Raw genomic sequence first — 14341 nt, forward strand, 5'->3', positions numbered from 1 at the left:
TTGTCCAGGGGCTGAAGTCCGCCAGACATTCCGATATGCGTGTTGCAATCAGGGCTTTATCAGATGAGGGGAAAGAGAGAAATATCTCAGTGTCGTCAGCATAGCAGTGATAGGGAAAGCCGTGTGATGCAATTACCGAGTCCAGAGATCTGGTATAGAGGGAGAACAGAAGAGGCCCCAGTAGAGAGCCTTGAGGGACACCAGTTTCAAGCGTGCAAGGTTTGGACAAGGAGCCATTCCATGTCACTTGATAGGTGCGATTCGTTAGGTAGGATGTGAACCTGGAAAGAGCAGATTCAGCGATGCCAAGTTCGGCAAGAGCGGCAAAGGAGGATCTGGTGGTTCACCGTGTCAAATACTGCGGACAGGTCGAGGAGAATGAGAACCGATGAGAGGGACGAGGCTCTGGCAGCACGGAGGGGCTCAGTCACCGCGAGGAGAGCCGTCTCAGTGGAGTGTGCCTTCTTGAAACCTGACTGGTGAGGGTCAAGGAGGATGTTAGATGAGAGATAGGAGGACAGTTGGCTAGCAACGGCACGTTCCAGTGTTTTAGACAGGAATGAAAGAGATACCGGTCTGTAGTTCTGGCTGACGGTGGTTGTAGAGTTGTTTTTTTTAGGAGAGGCTTTATTCTGGCAGTCTTGAAGGACGCTGGAACAATGCCTGAAGTGAGGGAGGAGTTGATAATTGAGGTGAGAAATGGCAGGATCTCGCTTGAGACATCCTGGAGGAGAGAGGAGGGGGTAGCGTCAATGGGGCAGGTGGTGGCATGGTTAGATGTTATTATTCCGTTGCCCTCGTCAGAGGTCAATGATGATGATGTTTCTATAGGCCTGTGTCGACGTCACGTGACTGTCAAGTTTCTGTTTGCAAAAACGAACATGGCGGACATTCTCAGTGGAAAATGTAATTTGTTTACATAGATCCAGCATTTAAATGGGGTTCTGATGTTTGAGTTTTGCGCTGTACTGTCTGGAATTCGCGACACCCTTCTTCATTAGAGCATGGAAACCCAGTTTAGGATTTCATAAGCATGTCAACCTTACACTGCAATGAACATTCCTTCTTTCCAATATCCATATGGCTACTTAAAGCAGCCCTAAAGGTGCATGACGCTTTGTATGCAGATTGTGCGGTACAAACAGACGAGACAGTTTACCCTTTTTGAACTTTTAATACAAGGCTCCCATCTGCTGGTGCTGGTCAAAGGTATCACGGGATACCCATAATGCACTCCATACAGAAAGCACTTAACATTTTCTAAAAACACCTGAAAAAAGGTTCATACATACACATCAATGAATCCTGATGACCAGATAATCTTTACAAGGTATAAGTGACCAGATTATCAATATTTTCAGCTCTGCGGACATCAATGCACAAGGAAAGTTGCTCCAAAGTTCTCCACAATAAAAGTACAGCAGATACACTATTTACAAGTCTGCGTCAGTCGAAGGTCCATTCAAGCTCCCTGCTCACAACAGGGTTGCCAGGCGACTCTGCAGAAGGGAGGAAGAGAGGGAGGCCGGGGTTAGTTCTCCGTGGTTCAGCCGAAGTCAGCTGTATCAACAGCCTTCATCAGTCTACCTGCAGGCGTCTGATTCCCTCGAGGGCCGCCTCATCCAGCGACGACAGGTCCACGCTGTCCATCTGGCTGGCCAGCAGCTGGATGTTCTGCACACACACACACACACACACACACACACACACACACACACACACACACACACACACACACACACACACACACACACACACACACACACACACACACACACACACACCAAAATAAGTCCTTTAAATATGTAAGTGAGCTTGGCTTCTTTGTCAACCGACGGCGGGCGGTGAGCTGGGGAACCTGGTGAACCTGTTTTACTATCCTTTTATAACTTCATTCCTATTTATTGTCTCACACGGGATGACGCATTAAAAGACTACGTCACCGTAATGTGCCCTTTGGAAAATACCAGAACGTTCTAGACGGCCACAATTTAGTATAAATAGAACCAAGAGTTCTCTCAGTTGACACAAACATGAAGAAGATCAGCCAGACTACCGGAGAGGACGGCAGCACGGCCCCACCGACTATAGAGGACGGCAGCACGGCCCAACCAACTGCAAGAGAGGACGCCAGCACTGGCCAACTAACTGGAGAGGACGGCAGCACGGCCCCACTGAATACGGGCGAAGACGGGTCCATGGCCTTCATATTTTTAACTGAAACCGGGCTTAAACACAACATTTTCTTTGATTTAATCAGGTCTTGCCCTATAGGTTGCAACGGAAATTATGTTCATAAATTACAAATTAAAGGGGTTGTAGTCGCCACCATTTATTCTGAGAGATATATAGTTCAACATAGATTTGTGTTTGAATACTTAAAATTGACGATCAAACAGTCGAACAAAACAGACCTCCTTATTACCATTGTCTATCGGCCGCCCCGTAGTTCTGAAATAGTTTTCCATTCTCAGTTTGGAGAAATGTTGTCCACTATATGTCGCAAACATCGTAAGATCATTAAAGCTGTGATTTTAATGTTCGAAAATATGTTCCAAGCATTTGAATGATCGGTTTGTAGTAACCAAATATTGTTTTTTTTGTCCAATCAAGAATAAAAAAAACTTAAATTGAATAGGCCTACGTTTTCTGCACATCTTTTACCGTAACTTAAAAACACTATAGTTGTCATACTTAGTCCAAGCATCGTTCTTTAACCAGGGTAAACGTCCAAAAATACAAACATTAAAATACAATAAAACACAAGTTCTCATCTTCATCCGTTTATCCGCGGATGAAGATATAATCTCTCCACCTAGTACTGGGTCTTCCCCGAGGTCTCCTCCCCACTGGACGTGCCTGAAACACCTCCCAAGGGAGGCGCCCAGTGGGCATCCTTACCAGATGCCCGAACCACCTCAGCTGACTCCTTTCTAAGCAAAGGAGCAGCGGCTCTAATCCGAGTTCCTCACGGATGGCTGAGCTTCTCACCCTATCCCTAAGGGAGACGCCAGCCACCCTTCTGAGAAAACTCATCTCGGCCGCTTGTACCCGCGATCTCGTCCTTTCGGTCATCACCCAACCCTCATGACCATAGGTGAGGATAGGGACGAAGATCGACCGGTAGATTGAGAGCTTTGCCTTGCGGCTCAGCTCTCTTTTCGTAACAACGGTGCGGTAAAGCGAACGCAATACCGCCACCGCTGCTCCGATTCTCTGGCCAATCTCACGCTCCATCGTACCCTCACTCGCAAACAAGACCTCGAGGTACTTGAACTCCTTCACTTGGGCTAAGGACTCATTTCCTACCCGGAGTAAGCAATCCACCGGAACATGCTTTAACAAACCAGCCTCACACCAATGCAACCTTGTTTTTGGACTACCAACACTCCTCCTTTGCCTGTTTTGTGTTTTTCTCCTTAAATGTTAAATAAAAAGGGTTTCATTGAAGGATGACATTGTGATAGGCCTATTGTTTTTTTGTACTGTTTGCACAATTGATCATCAGTTATTAGTGTGTTTTTTTCTCCATTAAAACGTGACTTTAAACGTGCTTGAAGTGGTAATATGCGCTGCTGGCGTTTCACTCATTCCATGAATTTCTTGCCTCACGATCTTGCTCTCTCGGGATAGGGGGGTTATAGCCCTGCGGATTTAGGTGAGGGCTTCAATTCGCAATAGAAAATACAACCACCAGATGCCGCTGTTTATACACAGATTTTGTTAATACATTGGTAGTCAAGGCGGGGCCCTATTGTTGTTAAACCGGCCGCCTTAACCATACAGTGCTGTTTGCCGTGTTTCCCCAAGCCCCTCATCCCATGACTGTTTTTAGACTGACTGACGATCTTGCTCTTTCAGGATGGTCAGGTGATGTGATGGACCTGTTCTGATGGTCTGTCATAATCCCTCTCTGATGCTCTTTTCTGTTGGTTAGTTTTTTACCATTTGTTTTGAATAAGGTTATTCTGGTTATGTCTCGGCCATATTGGTCAGTGAAGCCAAATCACTCATTATCGAATATGATTACTATTGCAGACTATAAAAATACGGAATAATAAGTAGGTTTCAGGTAATTGTGGATTTTTTTCAGTTGTCGTGGCCTTTTTTGTGGGCCTGTGTGAATTTTAATTGGTTATGTTTTGCAAATGTTGCGCTCATCTGTTGACATTTCAAAATGCCTTGCAGTTTGATAAAGGTGTGCTTTCATACACAAACATAAAGGTGTCATTGATAAGAGAAGAAAATTGACTAACTGTGTCGGGCTCGGACATATACATCTTGATGCCTGTCGGGCTCGGGTCGGGCTCGGTTAAAATATGCGGCCCGTTCCGCGCTCTACTGGGGTCACACTTTTCTGGTGGGTTACAGAATACGGTGTAACACCGGAAAGCCGATTCAATAAATCGCTGCTCAGAGGAAGCTTTACTATCCATACACACCGTAGTGGTATGCAATACGTTTCCAAAAGGTTTGGACGCCGCAGTCAACCGCTGCACAGACAGAGTTCCACACGTCCACACAAACCGCCGGTGCCCCTCGTTCAGGGGCGGACTGGCCATCGGGAATACCGGGGACATCCCCGGTGGGCCGATGGCCGAAAATATAAACCCACCGGCCCATCACTATTATGTACCGGCCCACGCCCATGATCGCATCAGCCCTACAATGGTTAACTCAGCGGCACAAGCGTAATTTTCTCCAAGAGCTATACCTATCTAATCGCACTGACTGACTGACTGACTGACTGAGTTTTATACTGCTACTCGCAATCGGTCTTCACACTCATGGTGACTATTTTTCAATTTTTTTTTAAGTGTCTTCTAATATGTGTTTTACAGACTTCGGAAGTCCTAATTAAGAAAAGATCTCCACCTTATTAATAAACACCTCTAAATTGGTTCTTGCACAGCCGAAGTGTTCTCAGCTGTGCGGATTGAGGTAGAGAATTTGGATTTGCATACAGACACGCAACGCGGCACCCAGTTCTACGCATGCGCTCAACCCATGAGGCCCAGCTCTTCGTTGCCTCTTCCAAACTCTTGTTTTAGGTGTTATTAAATATCACTCACTCTAGCTTATATTATATTTTTTTTATTTTGTGCCCTTTCCTTTTATTGTTTATTTATAGCACATTGAGTTGCATGCTCATTGGTTGCTGAGTAAACTTGTTACATTTGATTTCAAAATAACATTGTTGAGCTGCAGTGCGCAGCCGCAGAATCCTGGTATTAATCGAAAATTACAGTTGGTCCTCCTATCATAGACGAAAGTTAGCCTAACTAGCTAATTATCACCAAACATGGATTTACGAAAATGGCTTAAACCTCCTGCTCCTCCTCAGCCAGTAGCAGACTGTGACACTCCGGCCACCACCACTAGTACAGCCACGGTCTCTGAAAGCCAAGCTGGCCCTTCTACTAACGCAAGCTCCGGGCAACCGCAAACGGATTTAGCCGGCGCAGCCATAGAGCAACGACGATCTACAAGCCCCCCAAGTCAGCGGACAGCGGTTGATGATCTCGGGACGGACAGGCCTGTCCAAACTGTGTTAAAACAGTATCCTGTAACTCTTTACAATGGTAAGGGGAGATGTTTTCCGGTTGTTAATTTATTCACTTCTTGAAGCCAGCCCTGGCTTTCATTATAAGGCCTACTAAGCAGGTAAAATGTTGATTAATGTTTGCTTTGTCTATCTATTGGTGTTTAATAGGCTTGTATACGTATGGCATTGTGTCATTTCTGCCTGGTGCGTGGCTTGTTCAATATGCTACTTTCTGCCACAATGCGTGCCTTCTGTCAGCGGTCCTGTTCTGTTATATGTTGTCAGGGGTGTTTTTGATTATTGTGGAGGCTGTTCTCTAAGGTTTATAAACAGTGCCAGGCCTACTTGATGATTTTTTGGAGGTTCATAAACTGTTGTGTGTGTGATGTGAATAAACTATTTATGACATAGCAGAGGTGGTTAAACTGCACTTATTTGCGTTTAGCATTCACGACAGCCCTCCCCCTTTTTTTGCGTTCAAATATTTCACAAACGGCAGTGCCCCCCCGCTGGCGACCCATGCCCCTCCAGTAGATCTGCTCTGGAGCCGACTCTGGCAACGCGGCGTACTTAGTTGGCCGCGCGCCGTGTATTGAGTGGGCCGGTCTGACAGAAACTCCCGGGCCACTTTTTTCCCCCAGTCCGCCCCTGCCCTCGTTTCTCTCAATTGGGGACTTATTTCAGGAACAGTGATAAAAAGGCATCTATTACTATGTTGACGATGATATAGTACAAATTTCGACTCTTAAAAATAATCTGGGGTTCACTGGCTCCTCAACGTTACGTCACGTTGCGTAAAGGGGTATCGGGTGGTTGTATCGGAGCAGTTTCACGAGTACATGAGCACAGTATCGGGCCCTAGTCCGAGGGTTGCATTTGGTATCGTGATGGTATCGGTGCATCCCTACCCGCAGGGCACATTCTAAAATAGCACTCGTCACCATGGAGTCACAATTGTGATGATTTACATTTAGGGCATTTAGCGGACGCTTTTATCCAAAGCGACTTACAATAAATACATTTGTCATAAGAAGTGCATCAATATATCGCTGTCGGTACAGAAAGGATGCTCATAGAACCAAGTGCAAGTACAGCAATCGCTAGGCTAACCAATTCCCCGTGTTACAGCAATGATAGCAGCTACTGCAGTTGCTACACAGTTAAGTACTATAATACAATACAACACAATACAATACAGTGTACAATGGTGGCCAGAAGGGGGAGGGTGGCTATGCAGTGTCGAGGTGGACTCTGAACAGGTGAGTCTTGAGTCATTTTCGGAAGATAGTGAGCGACTCTGCGGCCCTGAGAGCGGCAGGGAGCTCGTTCCACCACTGAGGTCCCAAAACCGAGAAAAGTTGTGACTTTGCTGAACGGCCTTTGCTAGCTCTTAGCGATGGCGGTACCAGACGTCCAGCTGAGGTAGTTGAGCGGAGGGATCGAGCTGGGGTGTGTGGCTTTAGCAATGCTTGGAGGTAGGCATGGGCAGTTCCATCGACTGCCTTGTATACCAGTACCATCGTCTTAAATTGGATGCAAGATACTACAGGGAGCCAGTGGAGGTCCCGGAAGAGGGGGGTTACATGGGAGAACTTCGGTAGGTTGAACACGAGGCGCGCTGCCGCATTCTGGATGCGCTGCAAAGGTTTAATCGCAGAGGCGGGAAGTCCCGCGGGGAGTGAGTTGCAGTAGTCGAGGCGGGAGATGACCAGTGATTGGACTAGAAACTGAGCTGCTTCCCTTGTGAGGAAGGGACGGATTCTGCGGATGTTGTAAAGTGCAAATCTGCAGGATCGGGCCACCGCAGTGATGTTTGCGGTGCAGCATAACTGATTGTCCAATACCACACCAAGGTTTCTGGCAGTTGGAGATGGAGATACAGCGATGTTCTCAACGGTGACCAGTAAGTCCATGTGTGGGCAATCTTTCCCTTGGATTAGGAGGAGCTCGGTTTTGTTGAGGTTAAGCCTCAGGAGATGGGCAGTTGTCCAGGGGCTGACGTACGCCAGACTTTCCGACATGCGTATTGCAATCAGGGCTTTATCAGATGAGGGGAAAGAGAGAAATATCTCAGTGTCGTCAGCATAGCAGTGATAGGGAAAGCCGTGTGATGCAATTACCGAGTCCAGAGATCTGGTATAGAGGGAGAACAGAAGAGGCCCCAGTAGAGAGCCTTGAGGGACACCAGTTTCAAGCGTGCAAGGTTTGGACAAGGAGCCATTCCATGTCACTTGATAGGTGCGGTTCGTTAGGTAGGATGTGAACCAGGAAAGAGCAGATTCAGCGATGCCAAGTTCGGCAAGAGCGGCAAAGGAGGATCTGGTGGTTCACCGTGTCAAATACTGCGGACAGGTCGAGGAGAATGAGAACCGATGAGAGGGACGAGGCTCTGGCAGCACGGAGGGGCTCAGTCACCGCGAGGAGAGCCGTCTCAGTGGAGTGTGCCTTCTTGAAACCTGACTGGTGAGGGTCAAGGAGGATGTTAGATGAGAGATAGGAGGACAGTTGGCTAGCAACGACACGTTCCAGTGTTTTAGACAGGAATGAAAGAGATACCGGTCTGTAGTTCTGGCTGACGGTGCTATTAGAGTTGTTTTTTTGAGGAGAGGCTTTATTCTGGCAGTCTTGAAAGACACTGGAACAATGCCTGAAGTGAGGGAGGAGTTGATAATTGAGGTGAGAAATGGCAGGATCTCGCTTGAGACATCCTGGAGGAGAGAGGAGGGGGTAGCGTCAAGGGGGCAGGTGGTGGCATGGTTAGATGTTATTATTCCGTTGCCCTCGTCAGAGGTCAATGATGATGATGTTTCTATAGGCCTGTGTCCACGTCACGTGACTGTCAAGTTTCTGTTTGCAAAAACGAACATGGCTGACATTCTCAGTGGAAAATGTAATTTGTTTACATAGATCCAGCATTTAAATGGGGTTCTGATGTTTGAGTTTTGCGCTGTACTGTCTGGAATTTGCGACACCCTTCTTCATTAGAGCATGGAAACCCAGTTTAGGATTTCATAAGCATGTCAACCTTACACTGAAATGAACATTCCTTCTTTCCAACATCCATATGGCTACTTAAAGCAGCCCTAAAGGTGCATATCGCTTTGTATGCAGATTGTGCGGTACAAACAGACGAGACAGTTTACCCTTTTTGAACTTTTAATACAAGGCTCCCATCTGCTGGTGGTGTTCAAAGGTATCACGGGATACCCATAATACACTCCATACAGAAAGCACTGAACATTTTCTAAAAACACCTGAAAAAAGGTTCATACATACACATCAATGAATCCTGATGACCAGATAATCTTTACAAGGTATAAGTGACCAGATTATCAATATTTTCAGCTCTGCGGACATCAATGCACAAGGAAAGTTGCTCCAAAGTTCTCCACAATAAAGTACAGCAGATACACTATTTACAAGTCTGCGTCAGTCGAAGGTCCATTCAAGCTCCCTGCTCACAACAGGGTTGCAAGGCGACTCTGCAGAAGGGAGGAAGAGAGGGAGGCCGGGGTTAGTTCTCCGTGGTTCAGCCGAAGTCAGCTGTATCAACAGCCTTCATCAGTCTACCTGCAGGCGTCTGATTCCCTCGAGGGCCGCCTCATCCAGCGACGACAGGTCCACGCTGTCCATCTGGCTGGCCAGCAGCTGGATGTTCTGCACACACACACACACACACACACACACACACACACACACACACACACACACACACACACACACACACACACACACACACACACACACACACACCAAAATAAGTCCTTTAAATATGTAAGTGAGCTTGGCTTCTTTGTCAACCGACGGCGGGCGGTGAGCTGGGGAACCTGGTGAACCTGTTTTACTATCCTTTTATAACCTCATTCCAATTTATTGTCTCACACGGGATGACGCATTAAAAGACTACGTCACCGTAATGTGCCCTTTGGAAAATACCAGAACGTTCTAGACGGCCACAATTTAGTATAAATAGAACCAAGAGTTCTCTCAGTTGACACAAACATGAAGAAGATCAGCCAGACTACCGGAGAGGACGGCAGCACGGCCCCACCGACTATAGAGGACGGCAGCACGGCCCAACCAACTGCAAGAGAGGACGCCAGCACGGGCCAACTAACTGGAGAGGACGGCAGCACGGCCCCACTGAATACGGGCGAAGACGGGTCCATGGCCTTCATATTTTTAACTGAAACCGGGCTTAAACACAACATTTTCTTTGATTTAATCAGGTCTTGCCCTATAGGTTGCAACGGAAATTATGTTCATAAATTACAAATTAAAGGGGTTGTAGTCGCCACCATTTATTCTGAGAGATATATAGTTCAACATAGATTTGTGTTTGAATACTTAAAATTGACGATCAAACAGTCGAACAAAACAGACCTCCTTATTACCATTGTCTATCGGCCGCCCCGTAGTTCTGAAATAGTTTTCCATTCTCAGTTTGGAGAAATGTTGTCCACTATATGTCGCAAACATCGTAAGATCATTAAAGCTGTGATTTTAATGTTCGAAAATATGTTCCAAGCATTTGAATGATCGGTTTGTAGTAACCAAATATTGTTTTTTTTGTCCAATCAAGAATAAAAAAAACTTAAATTGAATAGGCCTACGTTTTCTGCACATCTTTTACCGTAACTTAAAAACACTATAGTTGTCATACTTAGTCCAAGCATCGTTCTTTAACCAGGGTAAACGTCCAAAAATACAAACATTAAAATACAATAAAACACAAGTTCTCATCTTCATCCGTTTATCCGCGGATGAAGATATAATCTCTCCACCTAGTACTGGGTCTTCCCCGAGGTCTCCTCCCCACTGGACGTGCCTGAAACACCTCCCAAGGGAGGCGCCCAGTGGGCATCCTTACCAGATGCCCGAACCACCTCAGCTGACTCCTTTCTAAGCAAAGGAGCAGCGGCTCTAATCCGAGTTCCTCACGGATGGCTGAGCTTCTCACCCTATCCCTAAGGGAGACGCCAGCCACCCTTCTGAGAAAACTCATCTCGGCCGCTTGTACCCGCGATCTCGTCCTTTCGGTCATCACCCAACCCTCATGACCATAGGTGAGGATAGGGACGAAGATCGACCGGTAGATTGAGAGCTTTGCCTTGCGGCTCAGCTCTCTTTTCGTAACAACGGTGCGGTAAAGCGAACGCAATACCGCCACCGCTGCTCCGATTCTCTGGCCAATCTCACGCTCCATCGTACCCTCACTCGCAAACAAGACCTCGAGGTACTTGAACTCCTTCACTTGGGCTAAGGACTCATTTCCTACCCGGAGTAAGCAATCCACCGGAACATGCTTTAACAAACCAGCCTCACACCAATGCAACCTTGTTTTTGGACTACCAACACTCCTCCTTTGCCTGTTTTGTGTTTTTCTCCTTAAATGTTAAATAAAAAGGGTTTCATTGAAGGATGACATTGTGATAGGCCTATTGTTTTTTTGTACTGTTTGCACAATTGATCATCAGTTATTAGTGTGTTTTTTTCTCCATTAAAACGTGACTTTAAACGTGCTTGAAGTGGTAATATGCGCTGCTGGCGTTTCACTCATTCCATGAATTTCTTGCCTCACGATCTTGCTCTCTCGGGATAGGGGGGTTATAGCCCTGCGGATTTAGGTGAGGGCTTCAATTCGCAATAGAAAATACAACCACCAGATGCCGCTGTTTATACACAGATTTTGTTAATACATTGGTAGTCAAGGCGGGGCCCTATTGTTGTTAAACCGGCCGCCTTAACCATACAGTGCTGTTTGCCGTGTTTCCCCAAGCCCCTCATCCCATGACTGTTTTTAGACTGACTGACGATCTTGCTCTTTCAGGATGGTCAGGTGATGTGATGGACCTGTTCTGATGGTCTGTCATAATCCCTCTCTGATGCTCTTTTCTGTTGGTTAGTTTTTTACCATTTGTTTTGAATAAGGTTATTCTGGTTATGTCTCGGCCATATTGGTCAGTGAAGCCAAATCACTCATTATCGAATATGATTACTATTGCAGACTATAAAAATACGGAATAATAAGTAGGTTTCAGGTAATTGTGGATTTTTTTCAGTTGTCGTGGCCTTTTTTGTGGGCCTGTGTGAATTTTAATTGGTTATGTTTTGCAAATGTTGCGCTCATCTGTTGACATTTCAAAATGCCTTGCAGTTTGATAAAGGTGTGCTTTCATACACAAACATAAAGGTGTCATTGATAAGAGAAGAAAATTGACTAACTGTGTCGGGCTCGGACATATACATCTTGATGCCTGTCGGGCTCGGGTCGGGCTCGGTTAAAATATGCGGCCCGTTCCGCGCTCTACTGGGGTCACACTTTTCTGGTGGGTTACAGAATACGGTGTAACACCGGAAAGCCGATTCAATAAATCGCTGCTCAGAGGAAGCTTTACTATCCATACACACCGTAGTGGTATGCAATACGTTTCCAAAAGGTTTGGACGCCGCAGTCAACCGCTGCACAGACAGAGTTCCACACGTCCACACAAACCGCCGGTGCCCCTCGTTCAGGGGCGGACTGGCCATCGGGAATACCGGGGACATCCCCGGTGGGCCGATGGCCGAAAATATAAACCCACCGGCCCATCACTATTATGTACCGGCCCACGCCCATGATCGCATCAGCCCTACAATGGTTAACTCAGCGGCACAAGCGTAATTTTCTCCAAGAGCTATACCTATCTAATCGCACTGACTGACTGACTGACTGACTGAGTTTTATACTGCTACTCGCAATCGGTCTTCACACTCATGGTGACTATTTTTCAATTTTTTTTTAAGTGTCTTCTAATATGTGTTTTACAGACTTCGGAAGTCCTAATTAAGAAAAGATCTCCACCTTATTAATAAACACCTCTAAATTGGTTCTTGCACAGCCGAAGTGTTCTCAGCTGTGCGGATTGAGGTAGAGAATTTGGATTTGCATACAGACACGCAACGCGGCACCCAGTTCTACGCATGCGCTCAACCCATGAGGCCCAGCTCTTCGTTGCCTCTTCCAAACTCTTGTTTTAGGTGTTATTAAATATCACTCACTCTAGCTTATATTATATTTTTTTTATTTTGTGCCCTTTCCTTTTATTGTTTATTTATAGCACATTGAGTTGCATGCTCATTGGTTGCTGAGTAAACTTGTTACATTTGATTTCAAAATAACATTGTTGAGCTGCAGTGCGCAGCCGCAGAATCCTGGTATTAATCGAAAATTACAGTTGGTCCTCCTATCATAGACGAAAGTTAGCCTAACTAGCTAATTATCACCAAACATGGATTTACGAAAATGGCTTAAACCTCCTGCTCCTCCTCAGCCAGTAGCAGACTGTGACACTCCGGCCACCACCACTAGTACAGCCACGGTCTCTGAAAGCCAAGCTGGCCCTTCTACTAACGCAAGCTCCGGGCAACCGCAAACGGATTTAGCCGGCGCAGCCATAGAGCAACGACGATCTACAAGCCCCCCAAGTCAGCGGACAGCGGTTGATGATCTCGGGACGGACAGGCCTGTCCAAACTGTGTTAAAACAGTATCCTGTAACTCTTTACAATGGTAAGGGGAGATGTTTTCCGGTTGTTAATTTATTCACTTCTTGAAGCCAGCCCTGGCTTTCATTATAAGGCCTACTAAGCAGGTAAAATGTTGATTAATGTTTGCTTTGTCTATCTATTGGTGTTTAATAGGCTTGTATACGTATGGCATTGTGTCATTTCTGCCTGGTGCGTGGCTTGTTCAATATGCTACTTTCTGCCACAATGCGTGCCTTCTGTCAGCGGTCCTGTTCTGTTATATGTTGTCAGGGGTGTTTTTGATTATTGTGGAGGCTGTTCTCTAAGGTTTATAAACAGTGCCAGGCCTACTTGATGATTTTTTGGAGGTTCATAAACTGTTGTGTGTGTGATGTGAATAAACTATTTATGACATAGCAGAGGTGGTTAAACTGCACTTATTTGCGTTTAGCATTCACGACAGCCCTCCCCCTTTTTTTGCGTTCAAATATTTCACAAACGGCAGTGCCCCCCCGCTGGCGACCCATGCCCCTCCAGTAGATCTGCTCTGGAGCCGACTCTGGCAACGCGGCGTACTTAGTTGGCCGCGCGCCGTGTATTGAGTGGGCCGGTCTGACAGAAACTCCCGGGCCACTTTTTTCCCCCAGTCCGCCCCTGCCCTCGTTTCTCTCAATTGGGGACTTATTTCAGGAACAGTGATAAAAAGGCATCTATTACTATGTTGACGATGATATAGTACAAATTTCGACTCTTAAAAATAATCTGGGGTTCACTGGCTCCTCAACGTTACGTCACGTTGCGTAAAGGGGTATCGGGTGGTTGTATCGGAGCAGTTTCACGAGTACATGAGCACAGTATCGGGCCCTAGTCCGAGGGTTGCATTTGGTATCGTGATGGTATCGGTGCATCCCTACCCGCAGGGCACATTCTAAAATAGCACTCGTCACCATGGAGTCACAATTGTGATGATTTACATTTAGGGCATTTAGCGGACGCTTTTATCCAAAGCGACTTACAATAAATACATTTGTCATAAGAAGTGCATCAATATATCGCTGTCGGTACAGAAAGGATGCTCATAGAACCAAGTGCAAGTACAGCAATCGCTAGGCTAACCAATTCCCCGTGTTACAGCAATGATAGCAGCTACTGCAGTTGCTACACAGTTAAGTACTATAATACAATACAACACAATACAATACAGTGTACAATGGTGGCCAGAAGGGGGAGGGTGGCTATGCAGTGTCGAGGTGGACTCTGAACAGGTGAGTCTTGAGTCATTTTCGGA

The 14341-nt window shown here is 46.3% G+C and overlaps 1 long non-coding RNA gene across 1 annotated transcript; it reads right to left on the reverse strand.

Annotated features, from left to right (window-relative positions):
- Nucleotides 1-1154: 1154 nt before the first annotated feature.
- On the reverse strand, nucleotides 1155-1732 carry LOC115535723 (uncharacterized). Its single transcript, XR_003974548.1, has 2 exons — nucleotides 1588-1732; nucleotides 1155-1499 (listed from the first exon to the last, which is right to left on the reverse strand). It is a non-coding gene; the product is annotated as an uncharacterized LOC115535723 (long non-coding RNA).
- Nucleotides 1733-14341: the final 12609 nt, after the last annotated feature.

Source organism: Gadus morhua, chromosome 22, assembly GCF_902167405.1.
Source record: "Gadus morhua chromosome 22, gadMor3.0, whole genome shotgun sequence".
NCBI lineage: Eukaryota > Metazoa > Chordata > Actinopteri > Gadiformes > Gadidae > Gadus > Gadus morhua.